Genomic DNA, 14,886 nt, shown 5'->3' with positions numbered 1-14,886 from the left:
GAGAGGAAGTAGAAAAAGGAAGAAGTAACAAATTTAAACCCATTCAAAAATATAGGGAACAAATTAATGGGGGTAACGTAAATAAGGAAAACACTAGAGAAGATTATCAAGAGGCTTTGATTTTGGAATATAATGCTTTAACTAATAATTTTAAAAGAGTTTTTTCAAAAGAATGGGAGAGATTTGCTTCCCTTACAGACTTGGAAAATATAAACAAAATTTCACATAAAGTGGTAAATAAAAATTCACAATGTATTAGAACTATTTTAGAAAATAAACATAAGGTTAACATTAATAAGAACAAGATAGGTACATATAAATGTGGTCATTGAACACAATGTACATATATTATGAATACTGATAGATACTACCTAGAAAGTAGGAATAGGTGGATTATTAGTACTAATTGTTATAATTGTGAATCAAAAGGAATAATATATTTAGCCATCTGCTCAGTTTGTAGGTCCTTCTATGTAGGGAAGACTGAAAGAATGTTAAAAAGAAGGATATACGAACATATTTATGACATAAAAGTGGGTAAAGATACTAATGCCTTGTTTAAACATACAAAGTTATGTTCGAAATCAAACTTTTCTTTCTTGATATTGGAACAAGTCAAAAATAACATCAGGGGAGGCCCATGGGAAGAAAAGATTGAATTTAGGGAGTTATGGTTTCAAGTGACCCTTGAGGCAGGTAACCCCCCTGGTTTGAATGACTATGTTTCCATATTACCATTATTAAAACTAAGGGCAGCTAAGCTTTGAATTGTATATGAATGTAATTATTTAAAATATCCACCAGATGGCAATGTATCCCTATACCTTATATGTATTTTCCATATTAACATTAAGTAAGTGACAATTTCCAAAGTCTTTTTTTAATATGTTTAATATCATGGTTTGATACTTCATAAATAGAAACTTATTATTATGTATTTATAGGATTTTATATGTTATATATTTAAGAATTTTAGATGAAAGTTTTAGGAAAATGTAGATTGTTTTAATGTTTTTTAATTGATTTAAACTGCAAATCTATTGGTGGTTTTAAACCGAGATAGTGTCATCTTATTGATTTTAGTTAATTTATTTTAGTATAAATATTAGTAATATAAGCACACACTGGTCATCTGATGAAGTCTAACTTAATAGGATGAAAACGCATGTATATAGAGAGAAAGCGTTCATGTTACAATTGTTTTTTTGTGTCCGTGTTCGTATTATGTGGAGTTATTAAAACTTTTGAACTTTTCCTGTTTGAGTCTCCGCTCCGTGCCTCAGCACTTTTTTATTGGATTTATTGGTTTATTTAGTGCAGTTCCACTTTTTTTGGCTTCATTGTACAACAGGCCTAATGCAACTTAACCATTGTATAACAGACCTGATGCAACTTAACCACTGTATAACAGTCTTGATGCTATTTAAACATTGTATAACTGCCCTTAAGGCACATGAATGTAAAGCAATCCCTGGTACCTAGTGCTCCCCTAATACAGTGTTGTAGGCTTTGATCATTAGTCTAACAGAGTGTGGAAGTATGACTGCTATCACACACACACACACACACACACACACACACACACACACACACACACACACACACACACACACACACACATGTGTGCGCACCTCTCACCTATCCAAGAGTTGAGATAATATCCCTTATGTCTCTCCATTTTTATCCCTGCTATCATAAATCACATATAATTGCAATCAGTTAATGATAGACATTAGAGTTTATGACAGAGCTGTCACATATATTGACATAGATTAGTTAGGACAGTGGGCTAATCTTACTGCAGAGCATGCACATTTTGAACCTCCACATTTTGCACACTGTTTTTTTTAATTCACTTATTATTTTACAGTTTTCCTATGTCTAGTGGTAGCACAAAGGACTAAGCCCCTTTGTAGGAAGAGTGAAGGTGTAATAGTCCCTTCACCTTTAAGTGCTGTTAAGGTATAATTTTAAAGAGGTATGTCTAATTTTTGGTGTTCGCCACACATGTACATTGAAAGTGCTATTCAAGCATGATGCTTAATATAATCCCCGATAGCTAGTGCCCCTCACACACACACACAAATGTATTTCTTAAGTGCATTGTTATCACTGTTGTCAAATGTTCCACATAACAGTCAACCCAAGAACCTGTACAATGTATGAAAACTTAAAATACCAAAAACACAGAGGTATCACAACAAGCTGACTGCCAATACTTTATTGAACCAAACACATGTTAAGCACTTTCATCCCAAATCTCAGGACTTCTTCAGAATATTTGCAGACTGCCATATTCATCAATTCTCTGGCCATTATTTTTTAATTTTTTGGTCTAGATAACGTAGTTAGGAACCCAAGGGCTGGTCCATGGAATGATTTAGTGGAGTTTGTTGAACTTAAGTGGGAAATTCAGTTGATTGCTTATTACTTACTCTGGTTAAATGGGACATCATCAGCCAGGAGTTTTTTAAAGCTTAAATTATATAAGGTGTAGCTTTAAGTATTACTGATTTATTCTTGTAAAAGAAAAAAAAATGCTTTTAATTCTGTATTACATTTCTTTCATATTTACATATTTTAATCCATTGATATATGAAGTGATTTAACAATGTAATTGTTGCTCTTATGTGCATTAAGAAGACATTGAGGCTTGGGTGTTCGTTTATGTAGTTTATTGTATACAAATACATCAGGATGGATGGCAGGAACATTAAACTTAAATGAACTATCTAACTAATTGACTACATGCTTGCATGCTCACACTCTGGCTGCTCACTCACAATGGCACTGTTGCTTGCATATGCTCAGTACTTACATGCACTGCTGACTCACTGGAAAGCTTCTTATAGGTACATCACACACACACTGATTTACATCCACTCTCTTTACTGAGCTATCTCATACAAATGATAACATTTCAACAGGCATGCAATTATACAGAGACTAATAAAGAAAAACAACAGTCATAACCAGGTTGCCGTGTATCTGTAACTAGGTTTTGCGATGCAACCTGACCTCGTGACATAATAGTTATGACTGGGTTTAGCAACAGGGACAGTCACAGGGGAATGTACTGCTTGAGGACTTTCAGAGATTTTCTCAGGAACGAGGATTGCTGACAATGTCCTCTGAAACAGGAACATTGGGCAAGTCACTTTGAGACTTCTCACAGGCCAGAAGTTGTAACATTGCTTCGGACAATGGTAACAAATGCTTCTAATTTTGTTTGAATTCCATTCCTTGTGATTCCACAATGTATGATCTCAGCTCTTGATGCAAACGTTTCACAAATCCAATGTGATCAAAACCTTTTGATGTCTGCATCCTCACTATGTCCCCTTTTTTCAACAAACTGAATGATTTGCTGGTTTTATCATAATAAGACTTCCGGGACAAACTCTTTTTCAATGGTTGGGCTTTTACTGCTTTGTTGTTTCTAGCACTTGGAAACAATAAATTACTACTGATTGGTAGTGTAGTTCTGGTTTGTCTCAACATAAGTCTCAAGGCAGGTGAACCAGGATGTTTCTCACAAGGAATGTTTCTTTTTTTACTCAAAATTTTTTTTTATTTTTCAAATACATTTGAATAAATTCCATAGTATTTAAACATAACATCTTAAATAACTATGTACACTATTTACATTAGCCTGACACTATAACTGATCTTAAAGTATACAGTTACTTTATAAGTATGTCCAATCCATTATCAGAGTGTCTGATCAATTATTATATAGTGTCAATCAATGAAAAGACTTTTCCCCAAGGGTTGTTGATAAATGGCTTAGGATACATTCTTAGTTCTTTAAGTTTAATTTCCAATAATGCTGTGGTCTTCAGTTGGCTGTAGAAGTCGTCCAAAGTTGGTATTGTGTTTGTATTCCATCTTCTTGTTATACACTTCCTTGAGATTGCAAGTATAGTTTATACTAGATACATGTTTGACCTGCTCAAATGAGGACCTTCATTCACATTTAATAATACAAGAGCTTTAGTTAAATAAAATGATTCATTAAATAAAGCTTGTAGAACGTTATTAATACCATTCCAAAATGGCTTAATTTTAACGCAATCAAAGAAAATGTGGTTCCAATCTGCTGTTTCCCATTTCAAAGTCATTATATATGATTCCATATATGTATTTCATAAATTTAGGTATTTCTTTAAATGAAGAATTGTTAATTATTCTAGTTAAATCTCGTGAATATGACAGAATACTCTGTAAAGTTAGCCAGATCTGTTGTGGAATTTTGTATGTTGTTTTTATTTCTTGCATATCTAAAACTTTTAGTTCTTTGATACATTGGAGCCAACAAACAAATCCTTTCTGTTCCCAGGAATTAATGATTTCTTTATATATTTTATGTGAAAAGTTCTTTGTGACTATAAATGGTGTTAAAAGATCAAACCCGATTTTTAAATCTATATTTGCATTAATAATTTTCCTAAATGAATCAATGTAATAATTAATCATACAAGTTTTAGTGGGTTTAGTTATGTTATATTGCATACTAATACATATGTGCCATGGCAAATAGTTTTATCTATTTGAATTTTTTTTTTTGTAAATCAAATTCATTTATTGATATTACAGTTAGTAATTCTTTCCAACTTGCAGAGTAATTTGGACTTATCCATACTGAGATTGTTTTAGATATTGATGCATTTATATGTGTTTCTATATCAGGAAAGTTTAATCCTCCCTGTTTCCATGGTATGATATGATGTATTAAAGCTATTATGTTTCTTTTGGAAAACCATAAAAATTTTATTAGGCATGAATGTATTTCTTTAAGTACATTCCTTTCTGGTAACAGTTGTATTGCCAAGGCTATATATAGGATATTGGGCAGTAAAACCATTTTTATTAACGGTAGTCTATCTTCAAATGCTAATACTATTTTGTTCCATTTTTCCACAGAGATTTTAATTGCATTGATGATCCCCAGGATTCACGAAGCCTCCGTGTAAGAGTTATAACTCTTACACGGAGGCTGCAGTTAAACGGAGTGATGTCAGCATGCTTTGCATATTCATGAGAGCATGCTGAATCACACCTAAGTCTAACACGGTCCGTGTAAGACAGTAGGGGGCGTGTCCGTAGGCTGAGCCCTGCAAGCGGACACGCCCCCAGAAGTGTAAAAGTGCCCAAAGTAAACACCCACAACAGAGTCCACGGAAATGTGAATAAACACAACACAACACATGCCCCCACAGACTATGAACATAAAATATATATAAATGAACATGTTATATATTTTTTAAATTGTAAAGATGTTTAACCGTGAGTGCGCTGCTTATGCTGGCGTGCCCGTGAGCGCAGCTACAGTTAGCAGTCAGTGGGAAAGCATATAAGAACTAAATATGCAAAATAAGCCAGGAAGCAATAGCGTAGCGGTAGAGATGTTGGCTGAAGAGCAGGCATTCATGGTTCGAGCCCCACAACACCAATTTTTTTTTTTCAAAATAAGCAGGAAACAAGTCCCTGACAAATATGTACACATAAAACCCCAATATATGTAAAATGTAATGAAATAGCCCATTTATATTGAAGACATGTGAGGTAACAAAAGAAGAAAAAATGCCAGATGTGCTCATAGCTGAGCTACAGTTTAACAGAGTGAGTGCATGTGCCCGTAGATGAGCAGTGGTTTAACTGGCGCAAAATGAGTGCCCGTAGCTGAGCAGTGGTTTAACACGCTAAATCTATGTGCCCCTAACTGAGCTGAGCGTAATATGCGTGCCGATAGCCAAATGAGGCTTAAAACAGCGTACCCTGTTTGCGCGGAGCTGCGTGCCGCGCAAACAAGCTAACCGACGGGCAACGTTGAGCAAGCCGTATCAAAACTGCCTTTACACAGACACACCCCTCAGCATGTCTAGACAGTCATGAAAAATAAAAAGCAGTGGCCAGGTTCGAACCCAGGATACTATACACCATAGTCAAGGTACAGAACCACTAAGCCATGACAGCAGTACCTGTAAATGCAATAATAGCTAATATATAGGAATGAATACAAACTAGAGCATGACAATGCAGGTTTACTGAAGTTGATACAATTCCAAAATGGCCAATCACAGATATGTGCGGGGAAAAACGGACTATATAAGCCCCATAGGTGGGAATACACAGCATAAACGATTGTAGAACTGACCTGCAGGCAGAATGACAGGAGTAGGAGAGGGTAGTCACTTTCGAGCACAGAGGTGGGGTGTTGAGGAGTCCAGGTACATGGTCTGGCTCCTAGTCCATAATCATGAGGCCCAACTCATGCAGGGCCAGGTCCTCTGGGGAGCATACAGGGCTGAGGCGTGGGACCGGTTGGCTCATGATCTCACCAGTGCCACAGGGATTCCAAGGACTGGTGAGCAGGTCCGCCACCACCATGCGGACCTGAAGAGATGCAAGCAGCACCAACTGAACCTTTGGATCCAGGAGGCCCGGCAAACACCCAACGCCCCACTACTGAGTAAGTAACATTTAATTATGTATGTAAGAAATTAAACTAGCTGATATTATGGAGATGTGTATTCCAATATTACTTCATTTATATTACAGCTGCAGGTGTCCGTTCTGCGAACCGCAGAGCCTATGGCGATAGGCTGGTGCGGTTGCGCCACCAGGCAGGTCAGTAATCCACTACCAGTAACTGTAAAGAAATATAAAAGTATGACAGTCAGCAAAAGAGTGCAGTGTAGTCAGTAAGGAATAAAATCTGCAAGTAACAGTGTGAAAGTGTATGCAAGTATTGCTTGATTACAAAAGTGTGTTTCAGCCTGTAAGTTTAACCTAAACATGAAACTGTCCAACATATATTCTGAAATAAAATGCCCTGCCTGTAAGAAAATAGTACACAACCTGCAGCAGGCTGAAAAGTATAGCTGCAGAAGATGATGAAATCACATGTGTGAAATATATCCCTGTGGAAATACTGAAACATGACAGAAGTGAGACTGCTGGAAAGGATTGTAATAACTACTGGTAAAACATGTCAATAAAGCCTAGAAGTACCATCCTGAATAGTAAAATGAAAGCAAGTGAGAGAGTGTGAGAAAGTGTCATGAATCCAGCAATACAGTAGTAATAACCCCTGAATAAAGTATACTGCAGTCAAGACAGAATGAAATGCATGTGAGATTCAAAACCAAACAGCAAAATCTGTTCAAAGTGTTGCTGCATCTGGAATGTGTATCCCAAAATCTGGATATGTTGCTCTCAGTCTGCAATATGCAGATAGGATGTTTGTCTGATATACCAAACATCCACACTTGTCTACAGCTATATAAAGCAAATGTAGCAGGATGATGTAGCTGAACAAAGCTAGATATGAATGTGTATGAAGAACCATAAAATGTATATTGATGTTGCAGTAACAGTCCTATCACCAAGTTGAAATAGTTATCATATAGGAAACTGTAGTTAGAACAGTAGTGTGTATATAACTGTAGCTATTAGAAATGTACAGCATATGTATTGTTATTCAAGGTGTTAATATTACTTTCTTCACCCCACCCTATAACCACATATAACCCATTCCACGTGAAAATGGTATGTGCAATCACAATTAACACCCCTGGACGTTTGTCCTGTTGGGTCATATATATTTGCATGTCTGTTGATGCATCTGCCCTGTTCATACATCCACACCTGATGGCCTGTTGCCATCAATTAACCCTGCATGTTGTTGGACTGTGTATTTCTGTTCAAATTATGCATGTGTTATGCACGCTGTTCAATGGTGTGAATATCTGGGTGTTTGGTTAATGGGAATACTAATGCATGCTGTTACAACTAATTGTGAATGGTATTATATGTCACTAACCCAAACTGTCATGACATAATGCAAAACATAGTACGACAGGGAAGGCGGGTTCCAGCGGACCCACCTCTCCCACCTCAGCTGGCGAGTGCACCTGGCACTAGTGCCGAGTCCGGACCCTCCTCCGGTGGCCCTGTGCCACCTGCGGGTGGAAGCGCTGCAGAGGATGGGGCTCGCCCCCCCTCTGCAAGTGTGGCCAGAGGAGAACCACCACTCACCCTCCGTAGCGTCCGGACTGTGGTGCGTAGGGAGATTCGGGACTCTGTTCTCGAGCCCCTACGCCAGCTCGAGGCATGGGTGGCGCAACTAACGGGCATGCCTGTTGCCCGCCTACACAGCCCCCAGCACAGCCCCGTCCTGGGCAGTGAAGGAACAGTGGCAACTGCCTATGGGTGGGGATATCAGTTCCACTGTTGCCATCTGTGGGCTCATGGGCTCTGGATATCCAAACCTCCGTCTCCGCCAAGTGTGTAACCCCCACACGTGTCATACACCGCCCTGTATGCGCCTTGTTTGTCTTGTCTGTTTACCTACCCAACCTACCTCCCCAGCTGTACCGACTTCCTTCACCTGACATACCACTCTCACCTGAAAAAAAAAAAAAAGGGCACTCTGTACCCACAAAAAAATTACGCCCCATACATAGCTGCCCATTCCGCACACATGTCTACTGGACATGGAACCTATCAATTACAATTGGCTGTACAACAAGTATTATTGTTGTCCTGACACCTCTCTCAGGGGTGGAAGGTTTCAAATGTCACACCAAATTACATACATATGCACAGCTGTTGCTGATGAAGAAATGGGCAGCTATGGGCCTTACCTACATCCCTCCTGCACATCCCAAGCTTGTTTCCCTACTGTCTTACCCTCTTTGTGACCCCTTTTTCACCACTTTCCTGTCTCCCCATTTTCTTTCTTTCAAAGAAAATAGCTGGTGCGCAAGAGTAAGCACGTTTAAGCGGTTGTAAGCGGGGTGTGCGCGGAGCTAACCGCCAGTGCGCATGCGTGAGCTCCGTGCAAACCAGCGCTAACCTGGTTACAACTGCTTAAAAGTGCCTTAGTCACTTTGATTGACAGGTCCTGTACTCAGTTCAAAAGCAAAATAAAATCCCACTGTGAGTCCCGAACCCAGGACCTTGGAAACAGTAGTCTGCATGACTTACCACTAAGCCATGACTCTTATACAAGAACATTGTGCTAAAATAAATATATCATGTAATAGTAGGAATGAATGTAAAGGGAATATAGATGTGTAGTACACAAAGCATGCCATTTAGAATTACTATCAAAACTAGTGGATTTCCATAATAGTAGTGTGTGAACAGAAACAGCCATGCTAGTTGGAAGCTAGTAGGTAATAATGTCACTATAGCACCTTGCAAGCCACACACATACTCACAGCAGGATAAGCACTGCCCATACCCCACAACCTCTTACAGGAACACATCTGGACCAAGTAATAAAATATGTGGAGCAAAGGCCCAAAACCAGGGACACATTACAAATAATGTTACAACAAACGCAGACAGTTCAGAGAGTAACAGGGTCTGCACTTTGTGGGATGTTTGGAAGGGTATGCAGTCTGAAACTTGAATGTTTGTCACCATATTCTGACTTGAGCCCAGAGTGACTTGCCAGAAAAAGGTGTGCATGAGATATTGACCAAAATATGAGGCAGAAATGTGGACAACCTGCAAATATCTGTACACATGATGGGTCTGACACCACCATATTTGAATAGTTAAGAGCCTAGACATAGCAACAGTGAATGACTTACAGGGATGCCCCACAGACCCCATGTGAAATGTACAAACAGTAGGCAGAAAGGTGTAACACATGCAATGGTAACTATGGAGTCCTGAAAGTATTCATCACTTGCATGGCAGAAAAAGTGTAGTAATACATATGCTCATGCTAACCCACAGTCACAACTGCAGCATACCAGACATTTTAATGGGTGTACCCCACTGATATGTACCATTCCATGAGGCACATAACAGATGAACCTGAAAGTCTCTGGGGCCTGCTCAGCAGCATACTCAAATACCCTAATAGATGTCAAGGCCCACACCATGGCCAGACCACACTGCATGCTGTAACACCCTAGCAGATATAGCAAGCATTCCAAGGTGTGAATGTACATGGAAAATAGGAAAGCTACAGCAGCACACTACAGTCAAGACACCTAGCAGGCATACAAGTAGTGACTGTAAAGGGCAACTATTGAAGCCTTAGCAACAAAGTGCAAGCAAAAGTGAAAGGAAAGCACACACACACACACACATTAACAGTAGTAGTAGTTGTAGGTGTCAGTGTACATACACAGTTAGTACAGGAAACTGGAGAAATGAATGGAGGAATGTTAATCTACAACACACCTGGAAATATGAGAGAGATACCAACCTTTACACTCACAGAACATTGTCCACAGCATAACAGCATGGTCCCTGCCCTTAAAATCTGAAAGGGCTACGCCTATCTCACATACCTTTTATAGCACTGTTCTGAAATCACAGTGAGAACTGCAATCAGTACACAACTGGCTGCATGCAATTAGCAAATGCTGGCTAACAATTGGTGCAGAGGCCATCACATGGGCATATGCAGATACCTACAAAGTATGCTGTACTCCCAGTCCACACATGCAATACTTTCATTGCACCCTGAGAAGGACGTGAGAGACAGACAGAGAGAGAGAGAGAGAGACAGAGACAGAGAAAACTGCAATTAAGCAGACACAAACAAATTGTTCAGCAACAGCTACCTGAAAGCTGACAACTGGGAAGTGGAGCAGCAGGACAGAGAACCAGACAGCAACACAAGCAGCTGTGACAAACACAGGTAATGTAAAGTAATACTATAAAGGTCTACATACTGTGAACCCTCCATATGTGTCATTGGTCTGTATCCATATGTATATGAAGATGTGTAAAGGGCAGGGGACATACAGCAACTATCAGTGAAGGCTGTACATACATTTGTATGTGAGAGCATCTATGTGCACATATCAATGTTGGTTGATTGTAGGTTGTAGTGCCATGTACAAAGTAGGTTTCACAGTTATGTATGTTTAGCAGTATGTTAGTGTGTGTATACAGTATGGTAGACAAATATGTTGATATACCTGTCTAACATATGGATACGTATGTATGTCAACATATGTATGTGTATATATATATATATATATATATATATATATATATATATATATATATATATATATGATATGCATATATGTATACATACATAGAGAGAGAGATGTAGGAATACATAGACAGATGTAGATAGAATATTGTACAAACATATCTATGTAATGCACACATACAGATATAGATATATGTAGATACATATACATAGACAGACTGATCTGACTATCTACAGGTATGACTGTATATGACGACCTGCAACACAGCCTGTCCCATCCCCTCTGTCACTGACACCCTCTGTGTGTCCCTCCACATCTATAGCAATATATGTACATCAATATATATATGTGTATATGTATACGGACATATATATATATATATATATATATATATATATATATATATATATACATATAGATATATCTATATATATATATATATATATATATATATATATAGAGAGAGAGAGAGAGAGAGATGTATATAAATTCTGAGTGAGGCACATGTGTACAGATGTATTGCAACAGGTGCCTGGTGACAAAGGCATGGAGTGAACACCAGTGTCAAAACCGAGTACCATACCACATTCCAGATCACCTACACCAGTAACCACCAGATATGTGATTGGCTGCCCACCACTGCATGTGTCAGGGGTGAACAGGGTCATAAATGTGTACAATAGTGGCCCCAATGATATTCACAGTGGCACACTATCCCTGGAATACCTGCACATGGTATGTGTCAGCGGACATGGTGTGTCAGCTATGGACATGTAGGTCGGTGTACCCTCCACACCACATAATGGATGCCATGGTATGGACCTCACATGACAGCTACAGATATGGAGAAGGACACAGTGACATGTACAACACTGTGACAATGCACTCAAACACATTACCAATGCACAGTGACTGACAACACCACAGAGTACACATATGCTACCCACATAGAGGTTACCACTCCCGGATTTACATATGTAAGTCACACCCATGACAGATGTCCAACAACCATAGTAACACCTCACACCATCCACAACCTAAATGTCTGCTGTGTGTCGTCCGTGCCACTGCAATAGAGTGCACATGTGGAGGTAAGAGTTCCTACCCACAGATAAGACATACCCTGCAATAAACCACACAGTGTTAAGAAGCAAGACTCCCCATGAGTACATGTCACACATACCCCTGCTGAATGTTAGTCAGATAGGTAATATGCCATATGAGTCACCCTGTGTAACTGTGTGACAGCAGCAGGTACCATCACACCACATGTGTCACAATGGTCAGGGTAGCAGAACAGTACGCTGCTGTAGTCCCAGGGCAATAGCATATTGTATAGTATTGTATTGTAATGTAATGTATTGTGTTGTATTGTATTGGTATGTTGAGGTGCCTCCTTCGTGGAGTGGAACCACTGCTGCTGTGCGCCAGTGTACAGGTACATATCCTGTAGTCAGGCTAGTGTTACATAGCACTTCTATATGTGTGTTTAGCTCCTGTCAGAGTTTATGTAGCATGCAACTGGGGATACCATCAGGTCCCATTCATGTTGTGTATTCTGCTGTCCTGAGGGTGGCTCTCACCTGGACATCTGTGATGACAGGGAGGTTACAGTCAGCTGGGATAACTATGTCTTATTTTGGGGAGAGGGCGGGTGACACCTGCACTGAACCTGTCTGCCACAATGTTGTCGATATCTGTGGTGTCAGTGAAATATTTGTTGTTGTGTACTAACTATGGGCATAGAGGATGGATCCTGACCAGGTTGCTAACATAACTGAAGAAGGCCTTCTGGTTATCTGTAGTGTCCCTCTTGATTTCCCTCTCAAAGTTGCCCATGGATTTTGTATGATGGAAAATAGATCCTTACTAGTGCTGCTCAGACATGCCCTCCCTTTATGGAATTATGCTCTGTCTTGCAGTAGCTTCCATCTTCTGTAATACAATCTGTCTATGGCTGGGGTCCACCAGACAGGATGCTGTCCCTTTGTGGAGAGTGTCTTGGTCATATATGGGATTGCATGATCCATGCATTCTCGGAGATGTCTGTAGAAAGCAATTGTGTAGGGGTCAGCATTGTGGGTTGTATCTGCCACTGGCCCAGTGGGCTGAAAGGATACCATGTCACTGTTACAAAGTGTAAAGTTTGTATCTGTAATGTTATGCACTATAGTCGCTTGTGCTGGTGGTGGAGGTGGGATATGTATATCCAGGGCAATCAGTGTGTGGTCAGCTCACAGTAGTTGATGATGTAGGCCATACAGTACCTAGATACAAACCCCAGAGTGAGGAGGTGCTCTTGACCTGAATCAGTGTTCTGACTGCTGGGGTTTGGTAGTATGTCGTATGGAGTGTGCCAGGTACTGTTGCACAGTTGCTGGCTGAGCACTGATACCTGGCCATCTACATGTGTATCCACCAATAGACAGACAGATGCTACATATGTGAGATATGTTGTATCATAACAGTCGAGTAGCATGTGTAGTATGTGTGCCAAATTCTGCTGACATATATTGCTGATACCAGGTTATTTTCTTTCTCAGGTACATGGCCCACCCGCGGAATCCCACCTACTCCACAGCTGAGGATGAGGAGATACACCAGAGCCTGGTGCGGATTATGCAATACTCTTTTCCGCACCAGCCAGAATCAGCAGGAGAGGGCTGCACTGTGGCAAGACCTTGTCCGTCGGGTAAATGACATAGGCACGCATAATAGGACATATGAGCAGGTACGACATCACTGCAGTGATTTAATCAGACATGTCCGCCAGCGCATGCCGGATATCCACAGGCAACAGGTCGCCACAGGTGGTGGGTGGCTACACATCCCCACTCACCAGACTGGAGGGACTACTCATGAGTGTAGTGGCTCCAGTCCGCCAGCAACAACAACAGCAGCAGACATGCATTATGATGGAGGCTGGAGCCACGCAGCAGCAAGACAGTGAACGTGCAGGTAATATGCCATATGTATAGTTGACTGTTGTGTACACTGGTAGTTAATGCATGTGTGAGGTGTGTCCTTGGTTTGTAGCTGTCACCATAGTATTTAATGTGCAAGTGTGATATCCTCAATATTAGCAGCTGACCTGTGAAAGGCGACTGTTGTACTACTGACCTGTATCATACTCAGTAACAATGGCACAGTTGTGCCCACTGACATTAGTTTCTTCACGCCTGCAGGACCCTCTGGTATAACAGCAATGCAGCCTATCCATGCTGGTGAGTGTGTATTAACAATTCCTGTAATAGTGTTGATAGTAATAGTACTATTTGGCTCACTTAGTAGTGCTCTTTGTATGCATGTAGGTGTGTCTGTGTCTGTGTGTTGATATCACGCATACTGAGTACTGTACAATTGTGTGAAACTGTGTGCATGTGTGCATGTGTGCACCTGTGCATGTGTGCATGTGTGCACCTGTGCATGTGCATGTGTGCATGTGTGCACCTGTGCATGTGTGCATGTGTGCATGTGTGCACCTGTGCATGTGTGCATGTGTGCATGTGTGCACCTGTGCATGTGCATGTGTGCACCTGTGCATGTGTGCATGTGTGCACCTGTGCATGTGTGCACCTGTGCATGTGTGCATGTGTGCATGTGTGCATCACTGGTAATGTGTAGACATTGTAAACTGTGTTTCCTGTTTCCTCCCACAGGTTCTGTTGCTGCTCTGGTGTCATGTAGCAGGAACCTGAATCAGGTGCCGTGGGTACTGATAATGATGACATCTGTGTAATGGCACAGGAAAGTATGCCAGGGTCCGCCATTGGTCAGCCGATTGACAGTACACAGCTGTCGACCCCATCAATGCGCACAGTTATCCTGCCAATACACCCTTTGTCACCAATGTCCCTAGGTGATGGACAGCATACAGTGGGCATTGACCAGGGTAATGTGGTATCTGTGGCAC

Source organism: Protopterus annectens, chromosome 4.part1 (genome assembly GCF_019279795.1).
Source record: "Protopterus annectens isolate FY-2018-M chromosome 4.part1, PAN1.0, whole genome shotgun sequence".
NCBI classification, from domain to species: domain Eukaryota; kingdom Metazoa; phylum Chordata; order Ceratodontiformes; family Protopteridae; genus Protopterus; species Protopterus annectens.
The sequence above is the reverse complement of the archived record's forward strand: the minus strand, read 5'-3'. Positions refer to the sequence as shown.